This window comes from Vitis riparia, chromosome 3 (assembly GCF_004353265.1).
Source record: "Vitis riparia cultivar Riparia Gloire de Montpellier isolate 1030 chromosome 3, EGFV_Vit.rip_1.0, whole genome shotgun sequence".
Lineage (NCBI taxonomy): Eukaryota > Viridiplantae > Streptophyta > Magnoliopsida > Vitales > Vitaceae > Vitis > Vitis riparia.
In genome coordinates, this window is record NC_048433.1 from 9,816,382 (window position 1) to 9,831,520 (window position 15,139).

Below are 15,139 nucleotides of genomic sequence, written 5' to 3' on the forward strand. Positions count from 1 at the left end.
GGTAATGATAAATATGAAACAAAGGGAGATGCCCTAAGCAAACTGACGATAAGGGAATGCCCTAAACAAACTGAAAATAGGGGGATGCCCTAAACAGACTAAAAATAGGGGGATGCCCTAAACAAGATGACGGTAGGGGGATGCCCTAAACGAAATGACGGTGGGGGGTTGCCCCAAACGAAATGACAGTGGGGGGTTGCCCCAAACGAAATGACAGTAGGGGGATGCCCTAAAGGAAATGACAGTAGGGGGATGCCCTAAACGAAATGACAGTGGGGGGTTGCCCCAAACGAAATGACAGTGGGGGGATGCCCCAAACGAAATGATAGTGGGGGGTTGCCCCAAATGAAATGACAGTGGGGGGTTGCCCCAAACGAAAAGACAATGGGGGGATGCCCCAAACGAAATGACAGTGGGGGGTTGCCCCAAACGAAATGACAGTGGGGGGATGCCCCAAACGAAAAGACAATGGGGGGATGCCCCAAACGAAAAGACAGTGCCCCACACGAAATGACAGTGGGAGGTTGCCCCAAACGAAATGACAGTGGGGGTTGCCCTAAATGAAAAGACAATGGGGGGTTGCCCTGAACGAAATGACAGTGGGGGGATGCCCCAAACGAAATGACAGTGGGGGGTTGCCCCAAACGAAATGACAATGGGGGGTTGCCCCAGTAGAAAAGCGCTAAAGGGGGCATGCCCCAGTATGACGACTCGCAAAGATCAAGAAATGGACTGAGTAGTGAGAAAGATCTGCAAAACATCCGATGAACTCAAAGACGGGGGTATGCCCCAGTGTGGCATGCCGCTGCAAATCTCAATCCGCTGGAAATGGCTGAAAAGGACTCTACGAGTCTCGAACGACGCTCCGCTGAGAGCTCATGAATAATGGTCAGTGAGGCGAATACAATATATCTCGGCCGAGTGATGGAAACTGTAATGGATATGTGAGAGAACGATCGCCTCCAAGGCTAAATGAGGGCAATATGCCCCAGCATGGCATCAAATGTACCCGATCTGTCCTGATGACCCAAGAATAACACCAATGGGACGTGTAACAGATCTGATATGTACCCCACTAAAATGATGATGCGGGAAATCCAGGCACCAGAGACAACTCCATCCAGGACTCACGACTATATCAAAGGGTATGAATCTGGTTGAATGACTCAAGAGAGGCTCCTCGGAGTATCCGGACAAAATGAAATCAAACATCGACCTGACGTGTATTTCATAACCGTGGATGATCATGTAAACCAGTGGGGATCTATAAATCTCGATCAAGATGGGGAATATGCCCCAGTGTGGCATCGAGAATGTTACATGTCGAAAAAATCAGATGAGCTCAGATCATCTATGCCTGCAACTGAATCAAACCCACATATCGAAGAGGTGTCCCTCGGAAGGAAGCATGACGACACCTAAGCATCTAAAAGCGCGGGCCTGGCTAGATGGCTCTCGATAGGCTCCACTAAGGAATCATCGTGAGAATAGCGAATATATCGTCATCTCTGCATACATCTCGCAAATAAGGATAAGCATGCAACTCCCTCATGATTTGTAAATCTCATCCGAACAAAAATATGTCCCTGTATGGCAATCGAAATGTATGATAAGTCGGAGATCAGATAGCATGGAATCATCTATCCTCGAACATGTGACCTCTGCGAAGATCCATAAAGATCCTCCGAAATGGAATATGCCCCAGTATGGCATCAGGTGCGCAACAGGTCCGAAGAACAAATGTCATGAAATCATCCATCGTCGCACATGTGACCTCCATGAAAGTCCGTAAATCTCATCTGAAACGGAAAATATGCCCCAGTATGGGCATCGGATGCACGACAGGTCAGAAATCGAGCGACATGAAATCATCTGTCATCGAACATATAACAATGGTCGTCCGAATCCATAACTGAATCATGCACACATATCCAAGATGTACTTCCCAGATGGAGAGGCATGATGGCATCCAAGTGTCGAGAAGTGCGGACCTGGCTGGGTGGATCTCAGGGGCTCCGTAAGGTAACGATCATGTCCACGTCTCAGTGAGCATCCAGTAAGTGATGATGATTGTGCAAATCTGTGAGGATCCATAAACCTCCGAATGAAATGGGATATGCCGCAGTGTGGCACCAGAGGTACGATAGGTAAAAAAAAAAATCAGGTGACACCAAGTCAATCATCGTCAAACTCACAATCCCGGTAATCCGAACACAACTGAATCAGTCCTACACATCAAAGGGGCGACTCCCAGAAGAAGAAGCATGACAATATCTAAATATCAACTAGATCTCAATCACCTGTCCAAGTAGAGGTTGCCGAAGAGGACATCTGATCCCATGGCCTCAGGGTGGTCTTAAGACACGGGACGTAACGTAGGCCAAGGTGATAGGGTGATAGAAACGAAAGAAAACTAGGCTCAAATACCCAATGATCAAAACTCATGCCCTCATATATGAAATGCAACATGTATAGTGAACCCCATGAGCCATGGACCTAAAGATGCCTACTGTGAATATGATGTCAATAAGGAGACAAATGAAGCAAAATGAACTGATAACGAGATGTATAATGATGACGCGAAGTGAGTATCGAACCCGAGATGGGTTGCTGTAAGGAGAGAATAAGATATGAAGGGAATGAGATGAATCACAAGCAACGATAAAAACGATAGCGAAACAATGAATATGTGAAGAAAAGTGGTGATCGACTCAGATCAAATATGAAGTGAAGTCACATCAATAATGAATGTAATGATGGAAAGGACAACGACTCGGAGTCCTTAGGAGAAGGTTACTCATCTTTCTCACAAATAGATATGACGAAGCAATACAAATAACATGGGATCTCAGAGAGCTCACATACGAACTCCCAATAACGAACATACTCGATAAAAATGACCCCCAAACATCAATATACATACTCAATGATCGAGAACACTATGCACATACACACATGTGCTAATAATAATAATAATTTTTTTTAATTTTTTAATTTTTTAATTTTTATTTATTTTTTTTTTTTTTGCATATATACAAATACGCATACCCTAAACATGAACAAATGAACCCCAAAGGTGATGTCGATAACGGATGAACACCGACCCAAGTGCTAAGGCAACCCAAAACTCTCTCTAACGAGATGACCTTCTCAAACTAAGGGTCTCTAAACCAATGTCCGTGAGATAGATGGTGGAAATGATGTGACTATCCTCCATGTGATGAACTGAGGAGGCTCACCACTCAGGGTGGAGAGAATATGAGACAAACAAATAGTAGATAGGATAAGGAAGAAGAGATGAATAACACAACCAATAAGATGAGATGAAAATGCAGAGGTGTAGTGATAGGAAAAGATGATGAGAAAAACATGCCCCTAGGTCCAAGGCTCATGAAACTCCCAAACAATGCATGCATACATTAAAGGGCCCCTATCCCGGTGTGAAAATGTGAGCAAGGCGATAAGAAAGAAAGGCTATAATACGCATGTGAGGCTCAATGGGCTAGCAACGGACTATGTATCACAAAGGAATAACAAGGTAATGGCTAACCAAAATGATGGCCACCCATCCTGCGACCATGGTCTCAAACATAGTACCTCTTTAGCTGATCCACATTGGTTGGCTCTGAGAATCGGTTTCCGTCTAAATCCATCAGCCATGCAGCGCCCTCTAGGGTCAACTCCCTAATGAAATAAGGTCCGCTCCAGTTGGGTCTGAACTTCCCTCTAGGATCTCTGATCAATCCCCTGATGACTTTCAAGACTAAGTCACCTACATGTAGTGGTCTGGGCTTGACCCGCTTTTTGAAAGCGCGGGCCATCTTCCTCTGATATGCACGAACATGGTCTGCTGCTCTCAATCTCCTCTCATCTAGGAGATTGAGCTGATCAAATCAAGCATGAGCCCAATCTGCCTCCGGAATCTACTGCTCTAGTGCTACCCTCAACGAACCCATCTCAATCTCAACGTGTAGTACCGCCTCCATGCCATATACCAATGAGTAGGGTGTGGCGCCTGTAGAGGTGCGAAAAGAGGTCCGATAAGCCCACAATGCAAATGGGAGCTTCTCTGACCAATCCCGAGAAGTCTCGACCATCCTCCGTAATATCCTCTTGATATTCTTATTCGCGGCCTCTACTGCCCCGTTCGTCTGTGGCCTGTACGCAGACGACCTATGATGTCAGATGCTATATCGCTGCACCAAGGTGTCAACCTCTGCCCTGAAATGTACCCCTCTATCCGAAATCAACTCATGAGGGACTCCATAGCGACATATAATGTGTGATCTGATGAAACTAGCGACTCTAGCTGATGTCAATCTCGCATATGAGGCGGCCTCCACCCACTTGGTGAAGTAATCAATAGCAACAAGGATAAACTCATGGCCACTGGAAGATTTCGATGAAATCTTCCCGATGATGTCAATACCCCATACGGAAAATGGTCATGGCAAAGTAAGTGCATGCAACTCGGAGGGCGGCACGTGAATGAGATCTCCGTGTATCTGACACTCAGGACACCTCTGGACGAACTGGCAACAATCCGTCTCCATAGTCAACCGAAATAGCTGGTCCTCATGATCTTACGGGCCAACATATGCCCTCCCATATATGGTCCGCAGACTCCCGCATGAACCTCTCGCATCACTCTATCAGCAGAAGCTCGGTCCAAGCACAATAATAGCATCCCGTCAGGTGATCGTCTATATAGCGTCTTGCCACAAATCACGAATCGAGCGGCTAACTGTCTCAATGCTCTCCTATCCTTGGCCGTGGCGGCCTCAGGATATACGCCGAGTCTTAAAAAGTGATATATGTCATGGTACCAAGGTAAACCATCGTATATCTCCATATCATCAATCAAACAACAGTACGCAGGAGTAGATCTCGACTCGATCAACAATGGGTGAACAGTGGCATTAGTAGGTATGGCGATCATGGAAGCCAAAGTAGCTAAGGCGTCAACAAACTGGTTTTGCGCTCTAGGCAGATGGGTATATCTCAAATCATCAAATCTCCCAACCAGTAGCTCCAAATATGCATGATAAGGCCTAAGCTTCACATCTCTGGTCTTCCACTCGCCCTGAATCTGTCTCAATACCAGATTAGAGTCACCAAACACCTCCATCTGTCTAATCCTGAGCTCGAGGGCTGTCTCTAATCCCAAGATACAAGCCTCATACTCAACAATGTTGTTCGTGGCAGGATGTTGATCCGAGAATGCCAAACGAACAGATCTGGGAATGTGATCACCATGAGGGGATATCAACAGGACGCCTATCCCGTATCCAGAATGGTTGGCTGCACCATCAAAATACATGCGCCAACCTGACAAACTAGTCACAACAACGACATCCTCGTCCGAGAAGTCATCATCAATGGCTCTACCGTCGGAAACTGGTAAGGATGCTAGGTGATCGGCGACAACGCTCCCTCTGACGGACTTCTGAGTGACATAATGAATGTCAAACTCAGTCAGAAGCACCAACCATCTCATAAGGCGACCAACCAGGGTGGGCCTATCAAACAAATATCTCAGAGGATCTAGACGGGATATCAAGTGCACTGAATACTCGGTCATGTAATGTCTCAGCCGGCGAGTGGCCCAAACCAATGCCAAGCAGTAACGCTCAATCATGACATATCTCATCTCATAGTCTAGCATCCTCTTACTCAGATAATAAATGGCTCAATCCTTGCCCGAATCATCGAGCTGAGCCAGCATGCATCCCAAGGCCACGTCCGAGACGGATAGGTATAGGAGCAGAGGACGACCTGGTGTAGGAGGAGCCAAGACTGGAGGTGACAACAAGTACTCTCGAATCCTCTCGAATGCGCGCTGACACTGATCATCCCAAACAGTAGGTTGACTTTTCCTCAAGAGTTGAAAAATGGGCTCACAGATGTCTGTCAATCTGGCGATGAATATGCTGATGTACTGAAGTCTACCTAAGAAGCCTCTAACCTCTTTCTCTGTCCTCGGTGCAGGCATGTCCAGGATGGCTCTGATCTTATCCGGATCTACCTCTGTGCCTCTCTCACTGACCATATACCCCAAGAGTTTCCCAGAAGTCACTCCGAAAGTGCACTTCTTAGGATTCAGTCTCAACCTGAACTGTCGGATCCTCTCAAAGAACCTTTCCAGAGCTGCTAAATGATCTGATCTACCTCGGGATTTCACTATCATGTCATCTACATAAACCTCGACATCCCGATGCATCATGTCATGGAAGAGGGTGGTCGCTGCTCTCTGATAGGTGGCTCCTGCGTTCTTCAATCCAAATGGCATGACTCTGTAGCAATAAGTACCCCACTCGGTAATGAAGGACGTCTTCTCCATGTCCTCTAGAGCCATCAAGACCTGACTGTACCCGGAAAATCCGTCCATAAAGGACAACATCGAATGACCTGTCGTACTGTCAACTAGCATGTCGATGTGTGGAAGAGGAAAATCATCCTTAGAACTGACCTTGTTGAGATCTTGAAAATCAATGCAGACTCTCACCTTGCCGTCCTTTTTGGGAACAGGGACGACATTTGCCAGCCATTCCGGGTACTCGACCATTGACAAGAATCCTACACTGAGCTGCTTCTGAATCTCCTCCTTGACCTGTAAGCTCCAACGAGGATGCAATCGTCTCAACTTCTACTTAACCGGTCTGGCATGGGGTAGAAGTGGCAAACGATGCTGGACGATAGATGGATCAAGGCCCGACATGTCCTCATAGGACCATGCAAAGACGTCCAAGTATGCTCCAAGCAACTGGATGAGGCTGTCCCTCTCATCTACAGATAAATCTGACCAGATCCTCAACTCCCTAGGCTGATCTGCTATGCCGAAATCAACAATCTCTGTGGTCCCTACAGCAGGTGAAACTCTCTCATCAACGAGACCCGAATCGGAAGCAGAAGACGAGTCATCGTCTGAATCGTGCTGTGCAATCTCATCATCAATATCAAGAATCTGTGATGTGGGTGAAGATGGTGCAGATAAATCAATATCACCAGAGACATGCAAATACTCAAAAATGCTCAAATCCATAGATGAAAAGTCGGAAACATAGTTAGGACGGGAGACAAATCCCGATAAAACATCAAATGAAAGAGGTGAGTCCACAAAGTCGGACACTCCCTCAACAAGGCCAACAGGGCCGTCAATCAAATCAACAACCGCTATAGCATCCTCAACAACCGTCGGAGCAGGGGCAGTCTGGATCTCCTCAATGATCTCGATGAAAGACACCCCAAAAGGTCGAATGGTGAAGCAAGCCCTGGCTGAACAGTCTCCTCAATCTGGCTCAGGCTCATCGCGAGCATCTCATCAATATACTCGTCATGTGGCACGGCTCCGTCCGCTGTGTCGCTGACCTCGGCGAAAGTCCCGTGCTCATCGATCTCATCTGGGAAGCAAAGCGTCATAAGGCTCGTGCGATCCGAAGAGGAATGAGTGATCGACACAGAAGTCGAAGGGCCAGGGGCTCTGTCACTCAACTGTAACTGCTGGACGAGGCGCTGAAGCTCGGCCTCCTGGGTGGTGCTGAGTCCTCCGATGATCCCATCAGATGGTGCATGTGGCTCTGATGCCCTCACAAAGTAATCGGCTAGGCTCATGGTGTATGGGCGGACAGGATAATAAAAGGACGTACGAGTCAAGCGAGCCCTCACCCTCTCCCTGCGCAGCCGCGCCATATGACGATAGTCGGCCTCAGTGGGAATGAATCTGAGCCCGAATGGTGATGAACTCACTAGGCCCGTGCTAACGCCGCCCCAATCCCATGCCTGGAAGATAAGACATACTCCGCATAATATCCAGCACCACCGTGCTGCTGTGCTGATCGAAGGACATGGCCACAAAATCTCGGCAGAAGTCCTCTATCTCCACGGTCTGCACCTCATCGAAGGTGAATCCAGTCAGAAGAAGATCGTCATCAACGTGACTAATCTCGAGCACAGGCTCAGCAGCAATGAACAAGTCTCCCACAGACTACACCACGACGACCTGACCATCGTGAATAAACTTCACCTTCTGATGAAGGGAAGAAGGAATGGCCCCAGCTCTGTGGATCCATGGTCGGCCTAGAAGCAGGTTAAAGGATGTGGGAATCCTCAAAACCTGGAATACGGCAACAAAAGTGGCTGGACCGATCAGCAGCTCGATCTCCAATGTACCCATGACCTCCCTCCGAGTACTGTCGTATGCACGAACGGTCTGAGTGGAGGGACCGAAATCGGAAGGAGCGTATCTAAGGGCGATGGTAGTGGCAAGAGGACATACGTTCAGGGCCGAACCATTGTCCAAAAGGACAGATGGGACTCGGCGGCCTAAACAGCCGACCGATACAAAGAGCGGACGAGTGTGGTCCGAGCCCTCCAGTGGCAAGTCGTCGTCCGAGAATACGATACATGTGGCTCGGTCGGCCGTCATCATGTGAATCAAACCCTCAGGAGTGGTGGTGGTCTCAACTCTGATCTGGCTCAGGGCTCTAATCAATGCATCTCGGTGAGTGCTCGAAGACGCCAACAAACTCCAGATGGAGATACGAGCCTGAGTGCTCTGTAGCTGCCTCAAAATCTCATCATCCTCTGCTCTGACCTCTTCGGAAGAAAATGTACCCTCAACTGGCCTAACTGCCGCGAGAGGTGGTTGTCGCATCACTTTACCCCCTCAGAGAATATACTGGATGTCCGGAGTCTGAGAAATATCAACATGTGGAGCCTGAACCTCCTCAACATTCGGGATCAGAATGTACGTCGCCTTAATGCTATAGCGGGTAAATGTCAAAGGCTCGACAATGGTCGTCTGTACGGATGCCACCTCGGGAACCAGCCTGAATGGAGTGGGCACCTGAGGCCCCAAAGACATGCTGCTCGTCTCATAAATATCTCCCAACTCTATGGGCTATGGATCCATGTCATCCCAGCTCAACATGTGAATGTGATCATCTGAATCAGCAAAATCCAGGAAATGAATACCACCATCTGGTAGAGGAACTGCATGCGTGGTATGGGTCGGTAATGGGTTTTGGGTTACACTCGGCTGACCCAAGTGAACCAAACCCCGATCAATCAAGTCCTGGATGGCGTGCCTCAGTGCGGTACACCTATCTGTCTCGTGCCCTGGCCCTTGATGGTAGACACAATGCAAATCCATCCTGAACTGAGGAGGTAGAGGCTGAGGGGGTGGTCTCGGAGTGAGTGCAGTCAACAAACCGGCCTCTGTGAGCTTTCGAAGAGCCTGGCTCAACGGCATGCCTATCTGTGAGAACTGTCTCTGCGTCCTCAAAGCAAAGGGAATAGAGGCCTGCTGAGCTCCAGGTCGGGGATAAGACGCCGCAGGTCTCGCGATGAACTGAGCAGCATATCATGGCTGCCCTGCGGCCGTGTAGGAGACTGCGGGTCTCTCAATGCCCTGAGCGGCATAATGAGGTAAAACCAATGTCTGTGGCATGTACGTCTGATTGTCAGTTGGACAAGGTGTCTGTGGCCCGTACTGATGAGATGCATAGGACGAATGAGGCTCGGAAAACTGTGGGATCGGCTAATGGCGCCTGAGAGGCCTCTAACTGGAAGAACCGATAGCGCTCACATCTACTGGCCTCGGTCCTACGAAGGGTTTCTTCCCCTTAATATCACTAGGGGAAGAATCTGTCCATAATCCTCTCGAGATGTCGTCCTCGACATCGTATAAAGCCATAACCAATGACCCAAAATCTGCGAACGGTACCCCGACCACATGCCTGGCGATCCTAGGCTGTAAACTCCTCAAGACCATCTGTATCTGATCTCGCTCTAAAGGTCTGTCAATAATCTTGGCAATCTTCCCACGCCAGCGGGAAATGAACGAAGAAACCGACTCGTCCGATCTCTGCCTAAGAGCCTCTAGCTCTCTCCTCGATACATCCACAACAATATTAAATGAAAACTGTATTAGGAACTCTCGGGTCAAGTCACTCCACGTCCGGCGTCGTGAAGACTCCAAGGAAGTGAACCATCGCTGGGCTACCCCACTCAGAGATAGCAAGAATAGAGTAATCATCTAAGACTCGTCCAAACCATGAGCCCTCATCACGGTGCTATAAAGTCTGAGGTGGAGGCGCGGGCAACCAATGCCTGTATATCTCTCGATGTCTGGCATCCTGAACTTAGCCGGCAAACTGGCTACCGGCATACCCTCAAAATCATCCCAAACAACTGCTCTATCTGACACTCTCATCTGCCTCATACACTGCTCGAGGCGGTCCATACGCGCATGAGCGTCATCAGCGACAGTGGTCTGGACAACAGCGGGCGGAGCGATCTCAGAATGCCCATGTAATACATAAGGTGAAGCCTGAGGCGCCGAAGGAATAGGTGGTGGTGGTGGAGGTGGCAACGAGTCATGCGGTGTCTCATCATAAGCCACTGCTGGTGGTCTACCCTGCTGACCACCGATCTCCTGCTTAAGGCTAGCCAAAGCCTCCTGGATAGAAGTCATGGCGGCCGTGAACTGATCCACAGTAACAACCTGCTGATCCATACTCTGTCTCTCTGAATATCGGACTAATCTCCCCTCAACTCTGACCCAAGAAGGTGTATCCAGGCTGTGAACAAAATCCGATCCTGAAAGTCTCCTCCTCTACTCTATCCCACGAAGGTATATCCAAATGAAGAACAAAGGTCCGATCCTGAGAAAGCACGAAGAACGGAATAAGGATATGGCTCTGAGAATGTACAAAAGAAAAGGTAATCCAAGCGGGAACCAGCAAAACATCCAAGTGAATATGAACGGTCCGACCGTACTCAAAACTAACACTGATCTCTATGCATTCTCAACTGGAGACTAAAGAGGGAGTGTCGAATCCAAAATGTGACCACAGAGGTGCCGAAGGCCCTCAGATGCACCCACGTGTAGGGAGGGAGTCCTAATCGGAGGATCTACGGCTCAACCTACAAGGTGAAGGTGGCTCTAAATGGATATGGGTGGACTTTAAAAGATCCCTAGCAGAAGCGATCATACCCTTCAGCGGTACGCAACCTTCTGCATGCCTCAAAAAGAGATGGGGTGCTTCCATGCAAGGTGGTCATCACCTCCACACATGCACTACCTCGACATCCCAGGGGGTTTCCTATGGTGAAACCTCTCAAACTCTCAACGCTCAATGGTCCACTAAAGTGCACAGTGAATGGTGTGGGTGCATCCGAAAACCCTAAGAATCTAGAGCAGAAGAGGAAACACACTGGTCGCATGACTATCCATGAAACCTAGCTCAGGGCTATACAGGTCTTCAATGATCGAACTCCAATCGACATCAAAGTGTCGCTCTCCTCTAGAATGCTCCCGTGCATCGATATAGCTCGTCGCTAGACCCTACTCCTAATCTCTGGCTCGGTCAGAGAGCAAGCACACAGAAGGTCTCACACTTGCAATAGTGAGAACCGAGATGAAAGGAATGACCGAAACCAAGAGAGTTGGAGGTAGGGGGATAGAAGTGAGACCCACATAGACAGAAGACATGCAATCATGCAGAGGGAGGGCAGTCATGCATCATACAGTCAGGCAGAGCAGGATATATCACTCATGTACACACAAGATAAGTGAGAATACGACAATCAAGACGAATAGCGATACAAACATCATGCTCAAAGACGATCAAAATAGTATACAAGTCAGAGAATCAACATGTCAAGCTGAGTGATATACAATGGTGAGTGTATGCATGTGAAGTGATCAGAACAATCATGCCAAAATCAGAATCAATATGCTAAGCAATGCAATAAGATCAATCATCAATAATCCAGCATGTCAAAATCTCAAATGAATACGACATCTAAGCATGCATCAAGAAATCCTCAATGTACAATCAAGAGATGAGCATCCACTAATCGTCCAATCAAATGTCACGTTTGCTTCACTCTAAGTTCAAGCTTGACCCTCTAAAAAATCCCCAGTGGAGTCGCCATTTTGTGGACCCCACATTTCGGCTCAATGCGTTTCCAACTTGATGGCGAGCTCGATTTTGATTTGGAAAAAATGATTTTTATTGATTAAGAAAAATGACTTGGAGTCGCCACTTATTTTTGTTTTATTTTTGAAAGGGTAAACAAAATAAGAAAGAAAAACCCTAAGTGCGACTCCTTATTTTGGAAAAGGTGATCTACGAAAAAAACCAGATCGGGCTCGGGGGCCAGGTTACTTATCGGGAAGGTACGGTAGAAGACCATAGCACCCCTCTAAGTCCCTAAAGTCGGGTCTCTACTAATAAAACGAAGCTGACATGACAATCAGTAGGAAAAATCAATGGATACTCACCTAAATCTTGCACAATATGGGAAACAAAACACGCAATAGAGATTGACCAGAATGAGAGTAGATGCATACCTCGGCCACGAGCCACAATGCGCTATCAAGGAACGGGATTAGTGCAAAATTAATGAATACAAAATATAGCTCATGCATATCGGAGTACAAACGAAACTCAAGCAAAATACATTAAGCACGACAATTTACGATCAACAAAGATCAAACCTAGGGCCCCCACCAAAGCCCAATTTTTCATTCATGAGCTAGTCTCACAAATCCCGTGTTTTAGAATTATGAAGAATTCATTATTGCTTACGTAAAATCAAAAAGATCAGAAGATTATTTAGGAATTGAAAGGGGATTAAAACTATTCGAGTGAAAACTGGATCCTTGGAGTTTATTTGAAGATTGGAGTATTTGGAATTAAATTTAAAAGATTTGAGCCCCGGTAACTAAATCGAAATTTGTTAAAGAAAATGAGAAACGGACTTTAGGAAATTGAACTGCGAGAACATAGACTTTTGAAAGTTGAATTTATGATAATGATAATAATAATAATAACAATAATAATAAGATTTTTTTGAAAGCTTGAATTAATAATAATAATAATAATAATAATAATAATAATAAGATTTCGAAAGTTTGAATTAATGATAATGATAATAATAATAATAAGATTTTGAAAGTTTGAATTAATAATAATACTAATAATAAGATTTTGAAAGTGTGAATTAATAATAATGTTAATAATAATAATAAGATTTTAAAAGTTGAATTAATGATAATAATAATAATAGATTTTTGAAAGTGTGGATTAATAATAATAATAATAATAAGGTTTTAAGAGTTTGAATTAATAATAATGTTAATAATAATAATGATAATAATAATAAGATTTCGAAAGTTTGAATTAATGATAATTATAATAATAATAATAATAAGATTTTGAAAGTTTGAATTAATAATAATACTAATAATAAGATTTTGAAAGTGTGAATTAATAATAATGTTAATAATATTAATAAGATTTTAAAAGTTGAATTAATAATAATAATAATAATGGTAAGATTTTGAAAGTGTGAATTAATAATAATGATAATAATAAGGTTTTGAGGGTTTGAATTAATAATAATAATAATAATAATGATAATAATAATAAGATTTCGAAAGTTTGAATTAATAATAATAATAATAATGGTAAGATTTTGAAAGTGTGAATTAATAATAATGATAATAATAAGGTTTTGAGGGTTTGAATTAATAATAATAATAATAAGGGAGAATTGTGTTTTGGGCCTAGTTAGGCCCAAAAATTAATAAAAGATCCTTCAAACACTTATAATTGATTGTAAGGATATAAGGTTGGAATAGACAAAAATACCCTTTTTTACTTACACCCATCATTTTGTCTTTATACCACCACTCTTTACATGCCCCCATCCATAAAATTCTCCTTTATTTAATCATTTTTTTATTTTTTATTATTTTTTAAACTCTTTTAAAAATAATTGAAAAATCAACATTATTTTCTATTTTTAAATTATAAATAAATAAAAATTATATTAATGATTCAAAAATTATTTTGGAACATACTTTTGAAAAAAAATATTAATTTAAATGAATAAAAATTATTTTTTTACATTTTACAAGTAAATAATTTAATGATTAAAACACTATTTAAAATAAATATATTTACTATTTTTTTCTTTTATACTAAAAAGTATTTTAAAGTTTATTTTTTTATTATTATAAAATAAAAAGTTTAAAGTTTTTTTTTTATCTTTTTCTTTCCATAGTTTAATAATCTTTTGAACATAGACTTTTGTAATAAGTTATATGAATGTTCCAAATTTGTTTATTAAGTCATTTTTTTAATGATTTGAATTAATTGAAAATTTATTGAAATGAGAAAAAAGAAAAAGAGAGAAAGAGGATAGATGAAGAGTTTTTATTTTAAATATCCAACTAAAATGTTTTCGTATTTAGAAATGGATTATATCAATACATAGTATAGTAGAGATTGATTTTTTTCTCATACAAAAGGGTCAAATGATATGTTTACTCATTTTAAATAAAAAAAAAGTAGTTAAAAATTATATAGATTATGTTTAAGTTTGGTTTTAAAATATTTTTTCTAGTTTTTATTATTTTATTATTTTTAAAAATTATTTTTATTTTCTATATTGTCTCTTTTTGAAAATACATTTAATTAAAAAAATGAAAAATATTTTTAAAAATGAAAATTGAAGACCTTGTTTAATACTAAGGTAACAAAAAGAATTAAATTTCATTTATTAATTATTCTTTTTTATTTTTAAAATATAATATGTTCACAATTAAATAAAGGAATTGGTCAATTGTATATTTTTTTCACAAAAATGTAATATGTTCATAAAAAAATTGGATTGAAGTTTTTCATCATTTTTTTAATCAAACTACTAGAATCATGTTTAATACAAATATAGACATATATGCACTACGGGAATATGAAATTTGTGTCACTATACAAGAGTATTTACTAACTGTATAAGGGAAATGTACTAAGTGTACATGCAGTGTATAAGATTACCATTTATAAAAGATTTCAATCTATTTTGAACCACTCCTTTATTTTTCTTGTCACCCACAAATTGCATACTCATGTCATGCACTTTATTTAACTCCCATATGGAAATTCCGATACTTTCCCCAATAATGATGTTTGGGAAAAAAAAAAAACTAACCCTAATTCATCCATCCTTTTATTAGTTAAACCATTAGAAATATGGTTAACACACCTACATGGACATATTACTTAGGATAGATATATTGTACAATGGTATTACACTAATTGTACAAGGGAAATGTACTAAGTGTACA